The 12,310-nt window shown below is 46.9% G+C and overlaps 1 protein-coding gene across 1 annotated transcript in view; it reads left to right on the forward strand.

Annotated features, from left to right (window-relative positions):
* Positions 1 to 12,310, forward strand: part of LOC8043288 (insulin-like growth factor 1 receptor) — a 114,173-nt gene that overhangs the window by 12,483 nt on the left and 89,380 nt on the right. The gene's annotated exons all lie outside the window — the stretch shown is intronic.

Here is a 12,310-nt window from a genome sequence, read left to right on the forward strand (position 1 = left end):
TCGGACAGAGAAGAGATGGAGACGCGGAGCTCGTCGGAGCGCGGCAAGACGCCGGTCGTGGGGGATTGTTTGCCCCGATGAAAAAGTTGTTTACCGTAACGTCCGCGCCGAGATTTTTTTTTTTTTTTTCTTTTTTCTTTTTGTCGTATCTGCGTCTGATGGTGGTGGCCGTAGTCTGGATCGATGAGTCCATTCCTGGAATTCCGCGCGCGCGCGCGCGAAGATTATCTGCCGTTTGCGCGTCACCGAGCTCATTCGGGGAGCCGGACTCGGAGGCGTCGCGCTGGCGCTGCCCGTTTCGTCGCCACGTATTACACGTGTCTTTAAGAAAGAAAAAGATAGAAAGAAATTCGAAGCGAAAAAAGACATTTTCCGATGTCGAACGCCCCCTCGACATAGGCCTTCCCCCGCGCCGAAGCTTGGAATGAGCCGGGGCGCGGTCTCTTTGGGCAATCCAATTGCTCACCAGGCGCCGGAAAGGCTTCGCGTAATCACCTCATCGCTGAAATTATTATTATTAACTTTTTTATAATGTTGACGTATGGAAAACAGCTTTCCATGTTCGAAATTGGATAGATTCGACGCCGTAAAACAATCGGAAAGTGTGAGGTTCGTATACCCCGACCACTATCGTGGTACGCGTCTCAACTGGTGACGCTACATCGCGTACTTCTTTTCTTAATATAGCCCTACGCATTGTTGTCCTTTTTGTGATAAGAAAGCTTTCGCGTTACACCATTTGCAAAAAGACGTTCGGGAAAAAAAAGAAAAAAAGTAGGTCAAAGTGTGAGGGACTAAACATTCTTTCGTCTGTGTTGTGTGTTCGTCACTACCAAGAAGCCTACCCAGGTATCTGTTGCACCGCAGAACGCAACAACGTAGTCTGAAAGGCCCGAGTATTTTTTTTTTTTTTTATTAAATCGAATTTATTCCGAGTTGATGTCGATGTCAACAACAGTCGCGGGTAGTTTTCGCTTAGTGCGCAACAATCATCGCGTGCACTTGCGACCACGAAGTGATCGCTGCCGGCCGCGAACTTTCCTCGTCGCTCGCTCGACTTCTCTACCTCACAGCGGCTTTTCTTTCGTTTGTTTAAACGACGTAAATAATCAGGTGGAATCCTTTTTTTATTTTGTATCATCAGTCGTTTTATTGGAATTTTGACTACGCAGTAAAAACAAAATCGGTAAAAGTGCGGCTGACCACTATGATCGAGCCAGGTCCAAAGTCTCAACCCTGTCTCCCAGCGGGCCTGGTGCTGGGTAGCGCCGACTACGTTTGGGCATTGGCCAGAGGAAAATTGGCGACTCCCTCGCCAGAAAAAAACAAACAACAACAACAACAAAATTGTTTTTTAGTGGATTTTTTTTTCTATTTTTTGGAGGTCATTCTGGTGATATCCAAACCGCCTGGTGATGGTTACAAAATGTCAGAGGGGAAGCAAAATGGCTTACAAGGGCGAAGGGAGGGATCATTTTTTTTTTTTTTTTTAGTTTCTGGGCTAGGTGGCGCGAGCTACCGCCTGTTACAAAGGGTACTGCCGTTAGCACGTCTGCGTCCAGCCATTAAAATGTATACCCCCGCGATCGCGAGCATCAACGCTGCTGGTTCCGTTTCGCTACGGACCAGGACTTTGACATTTGAGCTCGAACACTACCGACGTATTAAAACACCCAGTTGGGAAACTCACCCTTGAAACCCGGACCGCTCGCGTCCACAGAGACCAAACTAAATACGATAACGGTGCCACCCTTTAGTGACGAATCAAGACATATACCAAAAACGTTTACCAAGTCGTCCAGCTTACCACTTTACTCCAAAACATGAAAGTTCATTTATATTGCTACTGCGAAGTGGCATTGCGAGATGGCGCCACCGGCCCTTGCGCGACACGACCGGAACCGATACAGACGTGCAGTTCCCGGAGTGGCCGCTGCAGGAGAAACGGCGGCGTTGCGATCGCCATTAGATCGGTTCTCGAGTACGAATCGAAGCAGCGTTTTCAAAGCAGGCTCTAATGGCAGTTTCCCAACTGAGTTGTTCTATACACGTTTTCCCCTCGAGAACTAAAGAGAAGTCCGGCTGCTCGCAGAGCATGACTAATTTCTCCTTTAAATAGAGGATTAAGACACATGTAGGAACGTTTTAGATTAGATACATGTTATCAAAACGTACGTACGTGTTTCAAATGCAAAAGGGCATCGCTTCCTCCTCCGATAACCACCTATTGTAAGAACTAATTCGTGCGGCGTGTGAACAATGCGCAAAACTTCCTTTTTTCTTGAGGTAAAAACGGGTATATATAGTAACGTTGAACACTGCGTATGAAGTAAATGACTACTACGTCACCCGCTGGACGAGCGACCAAGGTGTACCGTACTGCGCGTTTCAAGTTTGGGAGTGAAAGTTACGTGAAAGCGCCTTTGCGTGAAACGGTGACCTTTTTTTTTTTTGTTTGTTCATTCTTACGTTGGTGATTGAGCTGGTTGTCCCGCTTTTGTTGGCGACGCTGTCCACATCGGCGTCGCCTGTTGCGCCTTCGTTGGTGATGCAGTTTACATCGGCGAGTGATTTGGTTGGCGCGCCATGGCTACCGGCGTCGTGACGTCCGCGCATCGACGGTTGCACCCCTTCTACCGCGTCTTCGGCAGGAGCAGTATACCGCAGGCTCCTCTATACTGACGAAGCCTGAGATATCGCCACGAGACGCGACCGCCCAAAGTGAAATGGTAGAGCGGCAGACAACGCGGATGAGAGGAGAGTCATGTAACGGGCGCCCCGCTGCGGCGAGACGCCGAAACGCACTTGTCCCGAGCGATGGAATGTCCGCTCGTGCTACTCGCGTTCCTCGGGCTACCGCTTTTTTTCTCGTCGGGTTTGAAAAGCATGTTTCGGGTCCTCGCCGCTGGTATTCAGCTGTGCGCTGAATACCAGGTTCCCCCAGAGCCGGTAGTTTCGGTTTTGCCGTAGACGCCCGAACTCAAACCTTGAGCCGTGATATTTACGAAACTACGCATAATATCGAGAAAAAAAAAATTGTAATTTAAGAACACTGACTGAGCTAGAAACAGCAGTGATGTGATTGCTGCGCCATTTGCGCCAAACTGCGCCAAAGTGTTTACCCTGCTACATCCTGCTACATTTTGCCAAAACGTGAGAAATTTGCGCCAACGTTGCGCCAAAACTTGATTTCACTTTAATGATAGTGAAAATATAGCTCAGGCCCTCGCTGCTCGGCCGGACCGTTACGATATGCTTATGCGAATTCTCAGAACTGTTCACTATCGTCTCAGATAACGTACTATTCGATCGCATTTGGTGTGAAAGGCAGACAGTACTCGGAAGTTTCGCGATAATTCTCACGTTTGTCGTCTGTTCTGCTGGAGGATTAGTTAGTCTCGTTGAGTGCGCTTCTCCTCGTGCACTGGTGTACTGCAGAGAAGAGAAAACCGCAGTGCAATCGTGGCGATTTTGCGTGTCTTGCTTCGCCGCAGCACACCACCGTGCTAAGGGGAAAGCACTCCCCCAGAGCGAGACGCGACAAAATTCTTGAATACAACTTTGGCTCGTTTGTATGGTACACTACGATGTCCTGGCGATACCTTTTTTTCCAATTCGAGATTTAGCGAGGATACTTCGGTATTGCAGGAAAATTTATATGCGCTCTTTCGTATGTTTATTTATTTATGCCAACTCATTTGTTTAGCTTTCACTTCTATATAGGTGTGAGTAAATTAGAACGAAGTTGGCAGGGAGCAGTGGATGGAAGCTCGGGAACAACTTTAATGAGTTCGGCGGGATTGCTTTTGGGTTTTGTTCACGTGCCGTTTTTGTCATGAAGTTGTACACGTAAAAAGTAATTCACGTTCATATTCAAATGCCAAGTGCTTTGATGAATCATAAATTGATGTTTTGTTACAACCTCTAAAACTCGAAGGAACCATTAATTTATGGGCTCTATATTATTGTATTATCTCAGTGAGATTCTGTACCTGAAATAACCATTCACTGCAGTTTGTGCTGTCCTTCTTCACTCGCCTTCTCACCCTGTCTGGTGATCCTCTACGCCAATAAAATCTAGTTTTTATTTATTTATTTATTTAAATACCTTAAGAACCCTGGAGTTAGGGTATTACATAAGGGAGTGGGGTTATAGGAGATGTGATGATAACAATTCACGGAATGAGCCGTGTCTTGGGTGGAGACGATGATTTCAGGCAGGCCGTTCCAGTCCACAGATGTCGCCGGGAAAAAAGATTGTGTTTGATTGTGATTTTGTGTTTGAGGGACTCACTCCTGCTGTTCAATTGACGCTAAGGGTTGCACACAAGTCAGAAGGCAATGTGGACATCGCCTTTTCATTGGACGCACCGACACACGAATCTTAACATAAATGTCTGCATCGATAGGAATAAAAATGCTGCTACAAAAGTTCTTTTTGCTCCTCCGAAATTGACTTTCGGCGGCTCTAAGTGCTGCTCGAAAATGACTCGGACCAGTCACATCACTCGAAACAGTCGGTAATTCCAAACTCAGAAATATTGACGGGAGTCGCCCTTTTAATGGACGGACGCAGCCATGGAATTCGTTGCTTTCATTTTCAACAATCGAGGAGGCCTTTGCACGCTGCGAGCAACTCTTGGTATTTTTCCGCGTCGTTTGTCCTTTCTTGCGGTAGGTTTGACGGCGCCTTGTTTTCGTCGTCGATTGTTCGCCGAGGGCGATGCGCGGCCGCCCCGACCGGAGTGCGTTGCTGCTGCTGCTGCTGCGCGTGTTCCGGTGGAAGGAGGTTGTTGACGGTCGGCGCAACGAGGCAAGTGGAGCTCCGCTGCCGCCGCCGCCGCCGGTGCCCCAGTTTCGCCCACCCAGTTTCTCCCCGCCGGCCCCGCGTTACTGGTTCAAGGGCAGCGTCTGTCTCCGCTCTCTTTCACCGCTCTCGGTTTGTCTTGGGACTTCCCGCCGTGCTGCTAAGACAGTCTGGCCACCGTGTTTGGAAAGGAAAAAACATGCTTTGTTGGGGGGCGCCAGTTGGCAACAGTGGGCTTGACTCGGACGATCAAGATGGCGGCGCCCGGAGCGTCTGCTGGGGAGGGGGTTCGATTGTGGCGCTCCTTGCGGCTAAGTTGCGAACTAAACTCGAGGTGGGCGTTCGACGGAGGCGCGTGTTTGAATCGGGGAAGCGCGGAGTGAACGCGAGCCCCTGGCCGACACAGTTTTCCTGTTTCACTCCTTTCGTCCAGGAATAGCGACATTTTTTTTTTTATTTCCCTTGCTGTGCAAACAAAAAACAAAAAAAAAAAAAAAGGAGGCGAGACAAAAAACAGCAAATTTGCAGCTTGACGATGCCCTGCGTGCGCCCCATGGCAGAAAGCAACAGAAAAAAATTTTCAGAATAGCTGAAAAACCCAATTAGACCTTTCCAGCGTCAGTCTCGAACGAACCGATTTACAGCGCGCGTTCCTGCTCCCTGGTTTTGAGAGTCTACGTCAGTGTTGCCTGACTACGCTGGGCTGTGGGTTATCTCGTCAGTAGGCTGTGGCAGCCTGCGTAGGCGGCACGATTGCCTCGCTTTATTTTTTCTTTTGTGTTCTATGGCGAAGAGAATTTCTCGGAGTTTTAAAGAAAGCATTGCATTATTTTTGGGAACAAAAACAAACAAATGAAAGCTATTTTTGCCGAGTCCGTGCGCGACAGAACAAATCCAACTAGAATGTTTGTTTCACCTTATGTTGATCTTCTTAAAGGGGTACCCCACGGATTATTTGAGCTACCTCAACTAACTATATTTTCTGACTCCCCGGCCTTTACTCTCTCCGGTATGCTATTTAGAATCGCGAAATTCATAATAGTTATTGCGAAATCGGCAAATGAAAATGATGCAAAAACCAACATTCAAATATACGCGCGCTTTTCAGGGCCGTGACGTCAGTGGCAGGCAGGCTTGTCAGTCCAGCAAGCAGCCAAAAAATAGAATATGCCAATCATTTGTTCCGTGCTGGAGCGCGGGTACTGCAGCGAGCTTCCCAAGCATTCTTTTGACACCATGAAACTGCTTCGAATCAGTTTAAAACAAAATCTACAGCCCAAAGAGCGAACCCCTGCCTTCCACTGACGTCACTTTTTCATTGTTGCCAGTAGAGACTTCGATCTTGAAAAACACGGTGAGGACCAAAACTGTAAATTCAATAACTTCGCGAAAAAACAATATTTTGACCTAATATTTGGGATACTATTTTCGCGATGTTTGTTGGTTAGTTTAGCAAAATTTCAAGCAAATCGGAGACAATGAAGAAATCGGTGGAGTAGCCCTTTAACGGCACCATACACTCAGCCGAAAGCACAGGATAGCCGAACTGCATAATTCCCCGCTCACATTATGACATTTAACGAGTCTCATCAATCGAACATATCTTGTACGTCCCATGGTGCCGCATTATCCGAAGAGGATTTGAGGAAGCTTTCAAATAACACAGCATATCCATAATGCAGTGTTGACGATAGTCACTTCTCGACGATCGGACGGAATCCGGCTTGTCTTGGTGTACCGTTTTGAAGAGTGATATTTTTTTTTACACAGCACTAAAGCAGATCAACGAACGTGTCTATTCAGTTCCCATACCCCCGGACCTTGTCAGCTACTTCTCGCCAAAACCGGGAACATAGCCGGGGAGTCTTTTCGGAGATTGTCTTAACGGAAATAATCCTCGAAGAACGTCGAACGGCCCGCGTCGCGGGCTGCTTGACGTTCGTTCTCTTCGCTCGTTTCCTGCGAAGGTCGAGCAGGCTACGAGCCCGGCCCTGGTATTCCCTGGTTTTCACAGTGGAAGATAACACAAAACACGCAAGCATCCTGAACAGGCAGATTGAGTAAAAAATTTCAAGGAAAGCCGGCCAACTCCGGATGCACAATGCAGGTGGGGAACCGCACTGTCCGGGGTTTCCACAGCTCGGGGGCCTACGGATCCCCATGTGGCGGGTTCGAATCCCGGCCGAGGTGCCCGCAATCTGACAGAGGCTTATTGCAGAGGAGGCGCCGTGGTAACCGAGCTTTCGGTTGCACGTCAAAAGATCCCCAGGTGGTCCAAATTAATCCTCAGTCCTCCGCTGGGGCGTGCCAGATGCCCGTCGTTGGTCTGGCACGTAAAACCCCCAAATTTAACTCCACAGCTCAGGCGGGTAGCAGATATTTTTGGTTGGTAGGGGTCGCTCGAGTCGCAAAATGGCGGCGGCCAGAGAGCTCTTTTTGCAAAGGTCTTGTGGAAAAACTGAATCAAGACAATCTGTTTGTTAGTCTCCGATCGACATGCATAAAAAAAAAAATACAACAGCAAGTAAAAAGTTAGTTTGTCAAACAAAACACTATACTTCGTTTCAGCTTCGGTCCGAGCGCGGCCGATGTTATGAGCCGAAGGGCCAATCAAACAGCGAAAGAGGCACAACGTCATGGCGTGCTCTCTGCAGTTGATAGGAGCAGCGTGCTCTCTGTGCGTGCTCCTTCGCCGGCTAGTCCTATCAAGCGCAGAGCGCGCGCCATGACGTTGCGCTCTTTACGCTGTTTGATTGGCCCTTTTGCTCGTAACATCTGCCGCGCTCGGACGGAAGCTGAAACGAAGTATAGAAGCATGTTGATACAACTGTTTCCAATAGCATGTCACGTAGCACACGCTAAGATGTTCTACTAGTATCTATCTTTCTACTTTCGAGTTCATTTAGGAGTGATGAAAATGTGTATTTTAATGACGCTAATCCAAAATTAGTGCGGGGAGTGGAAACACGCCACTTGTCGCCACGTAAAGTTACGCAACCATTGTCTTCTATACTCGTATTCTATAACCGCAAAAGAAAAAAAAAAAAAAAAGGTCCGGCTCGTTGCGTTACATTATTTATTTCCACCTTTCTGTGATGAATCAAAATGTATGTGGGTGAATTTAAGATCAAATACGTGTTATTTTACCAAGACGTACCACGTTTCCAACGCTAAAAGCATCGTTTCTGTTTTCGACAGCCAAATCTCGTAAATACTACTTTTCGGAGCGTATGAACAATGCGCAAAACTTGTAGGTTTGATTTTGGACTGTCGATGTTTTGGCCACGGGGAAGTTCCAGTGTAAATAAATGCAACGGTTGTCGCCAATCGTGTTCTCAGATCTCGAGGGGCTTGATTTTCGCGCCTGAACCCAAACATTGGCACGATGACCGCCGATTTCGCGGCGATAATATCGTATACTTACGCGCATCCTGCTAACTTTTGTCGAGTAGCACTAGGGAACAAGCGCAAAGCTTGTGTGAGATAGACCTGCAATTTATTGGGGCGCACTACACAGCTGTGGAGGGGCTTTTTATTCTGGGCAGTACTATAGTGCTTGCGTGACGTGTTAACAGGCGCAGACTATAGACCGAACTCCGCTACCCATACACGAGTAAACTGTTCGGATCTTCAACATAGTTATGTCTGTATACCGTTCTAAGACTACTCTATAGTAAGCACTTCTCTTTAGAAGTTTTTTAAAAAAAAGTTGCGCTTTAGAAGTTGTTTTAAAAACTTGCGAACTGACTGGATCATTACTGCTTATCCAGATTTTAAGTCTGCGACCGTGTGTTTGCGTAAGCGGTATATTCCGAAGGCTTCACCTTTTCTGGGAAGGCAATGCAAGGAAGACAACGTCTTTTCGATGTGTTGATGAACGTCGAGAACGAATTTCCTCGCATTTTTCGTCGATTTACTTTATTCGAGATCGCGCCGCAAGCTGGCATCACAACCACGAGGAAGACGAGAGGGAGAAGAGGTGCCGCCTGGAGCATCGCTGAGCGACCTCTTCCGGCTAGTTCGCAGTTTTACCGCTAGGTGTCGCAAGCCGCCGCCCGATTTAAAAAAAAGGCTCGGTTTCGTGCATCCATCGCGGACAGCCCTTTTTATTTCTTGTGTGCGTTTTTCTGACTTCTTTGTGCAATGGCATTCTGTAGAGCTGCGGTTTAGACACTGTTGCGCGCGCGCGAAATGAAATGGGGCACGCTCAGTATACGCACAATGGGGAGACATTCTTTCAGGCACAATAAGATATTCCGCTCGCTGCAGCGCGTGTTGAAGTGAAACAAACGTGTCGTTTGTTTAGTCGTATGGAGCGAGCGGCAGTTGTCGGTTATTTTGTATCTTCGCTATTATCTTACGCCTTACGCTAAAGAGACATCTTGGGAAGAGGGACTTTTCAAGCTACAGTGATTTTTTTTTTGCCTATCTTCTCTTTGGTCAGTGTAAGGCAGCAGGCCGGAGTTATTGTTCCGTGTGCAGCATGGTAGTAAATTATTTTCTAAATAAAACTCCTAAAAAAGGTCAGAGTTAACATGGTGCAAATATAACCGCGTAATATAAGTTAACTGCACATTCCAACCAGCTTTCTCCTCCACATTTCAGTCGTTCTGCAAAATGTCTATTGCGTCAGTAAAAAATGAATTCCTTTTTCTGGGTTTCGAACTTTCACGATGTACAGGTGATTTTAGTCTCACCGAAGAACGTTGGCGAAAGTGACAAAATGTTATATTTTTCGTGGATTTTCTTGGACTACCTAAGTTGGTCTAAGCTTCACCGTACGTGCGCTTTCCACCCCACCTTAGTGCAGGTCGAAGTGTCCTACAGTGTACGCGACGTTTTTATCGGTACAAGTTGCAGCAACACATTTGTAGCCCCATTTTCTGTTTCTTTCTGTTCCCGTTACCGTGAATTTCCGCTCCATGGTTATCGTGTGAATGCGTGCTTCCGTTCGTTAAGAAACAGAAGCTACCATTGGTCAGAAACCACGAAAGTTTCGAAGCGCGGTTTGTTTGATCGCTGCGTCATATATACGACAAACAGCGCCAAACATCGAGGGCTTGCTTCGCTACTGGACCGTTACGGTGGGTTTGTACGAATTTTCACAACTTACCGTTATCGCTTCAGACGACGGACCTTTTGATTCGATTGTGGTATTGGAAAGTGAGAATACTCCGGTGGTTCCTGCGTGTTTGTCATTTTTTTGTGTTTTATACGGGCGTGTTAGTAGTTAGCTCCGTTGAGTTTGCTTCCCTGCGTGCTTTGGTGACCTGCAGGGAAGTGACACCCGCGGAGCGGTCAACGCGATTTCCCCCCCCCCCCCCCCCCCCCTTTGCTTTGCGTGTGTCTAAAAGATATTTAGGAAAAAATATTAAATCATTATTTTGGCAACTGTACTTTGTATCTTATTAGGAACGGTACAGTGATATTTGAACCGTCAGTGCTTTAGTTAAACGCGCCGTTCGGTAGCTACAGTCGGTGACAGGTCAAGAACGAAATGGAAGCTCCTCCCACCCCTTTCCGCTTCAGCGAAGCGAACGGTGGAGGGGAGGCGACCTCCTCTCCACCGTTCGCTCCGCTGAAGTGGAAAGGGGTGGGAGGAGCTTCCACTTCGTTCTTGACCTGTCACCCACTATAGTGATTATTTACTGACATTTTGCTCGAAGACTCGCAGAATGTTTAATTTACCTTCCGTTCCAAAAGAACCACTTACAGGAATTCCTGACACGTACTTCATCAACCAGCCCGTGTTTCAAAAGCAGCTGCTGCAATGAGCAATTTAAATAAAACGAAAACAACGACTTTCGCCGCGTCTGGTGGCTTTCTAGAAGATGTCGCAGCTGAAAGTCAGACGGGGACGCTGCCCTTTTTTGCCGCATCGGTCTCCGATGCTGAAAAAAAGGCGAGCGTGTTGCGATCTCCTGTAACCGCTGGCGCCATCTGTTGAGTAGCACATGAAACACTTTTGATATGCTTGTATATATGTGAAAACATTTACGCGTAATTCTTTCACTCCGGGCTTGAAATAATTTTGACCGTGACGTAAGCGACTATTGTTATTTATTAATACTGTTGACCTGGAATCGCGTCGTTACAGGAGTGATGGTAACAAAACCGTACAATATACCAACTTACGACGAAATATACAGCTTTCAGTCAGGCTCAAAAATCGATAAAAGTTACAGCGCAGCATATTCATTTCAATAGACAATTTTTTTTCTCAAAATTTGGTGCCATCTGACGACTCAATAAGCAGTTTCACTTTCGACAGGCTAATGACGGTCGCGAAACTGCTTGTCATCTTGCATTGATCGCTTTCGCACGTCCGTGGCAGACGAGGATTGGTTCTTCGTCCACCCTTTTTGAACTCCTCTAAAAAAAACAAAAAAAAAAACAAAAAAAAAGAAATTGTACATGCTTTGCATATTCACCGCTTCATTAGCCCCAAGAAAGCCACGGCCCCTGCACGGCCGTCGATGCTTCTCCGCACAGCTGATACGGAAGCGCCATCCCGTGGCCGTCGTGGCTACATAATTATTTGCGCAGGATGCAACCCCTGCGAGCTGGCGCCTCGCTCATCCGAGCCTGACACATCCAACGGTGTCTCGGCATTTTTTTTTTTTTTTAACTTACCAGGTTTTCAGATCCTGGAGACATCAAAACACCGGCAATATTACCGAAAGCAATGGCAGAATTGCTGATGCTAAACCTTTAGCTGTTAATTCGTCCGGAATAATTGTGTCATCATATTTCGCGCTGGCGGTACCACCTTAAACGCAATTTAGGTTTTTTTTTTTTTTTTTGATATATTTGTAGTAACGTTTTCATTCATCGTGTACATCTGGCAGATTGCTCATCACTATATTAGCACAAGCGCCGTATTTATTTGTTGCATAATAATGATGGTGGTGGGCAATCAGGTGTAAACCTGTCAAGATCGTAACCTTTCTGATTATTATTACCAGAGTGTTTTATAGGCCGAATTCAATCAGAAAACCCGACAGGTTAATTTGTTCGACACATTCCAGCCTTACAAGTGTATGGCCTTATGGCCTCATAAGTAATTAGTCCATAATGGTGTCATTTGCCACGGGGTCGCGTGACTTCAGCACGTTACTTGAATTTCTGACGTCGCATGATAGTGTGACGTCACGCGACTTTGTAAAGTCACGTGACCCCATGGTGTGTCGCGTGTGTCATAAATTGACCGACAGTGAGCCTCAGTCTGTTTGCCAGATTAAAATTGTTAGCGTGCCGAATATGAAAAAAAGGGGGGGAAACGCAGCGGTTTTATAGCTGTAACATTTTGACGTGAGAGGGTGGACATTTATAGGCAATACTGAGGTTCTTTTTCGGGCGTGAGCTGCTGCGTACCATTTTTTTTTAGGTGAAAGCAAGTGCGGGCCCTTTCCTGATAACACCGTATCACACCGTGGAATATCATCTGATCCACCTGAGCGAGGAAGGTAGCTTCGAGCGATCATCAGAGACCACCCCCGTACC

Source organism: Ixodes scapularis, unplaced genomic scaffold (genome assembly GCF_016920785.2).
Source record: "Ixodes scapularis isolate PalLabHiFi unplaced genomic scaffold, ASM1692078v2 PGA_scaffold11__112_contigs__length_91849675, whole genome shotgun sequence".
In the NCBI taxonomy this organism is placed as follows: Eukaryota; Metazoa; Arthropoda; class Arachnida; order Ixodida; family Ixodidae; genus Ixodes; species Ixodes scapularis.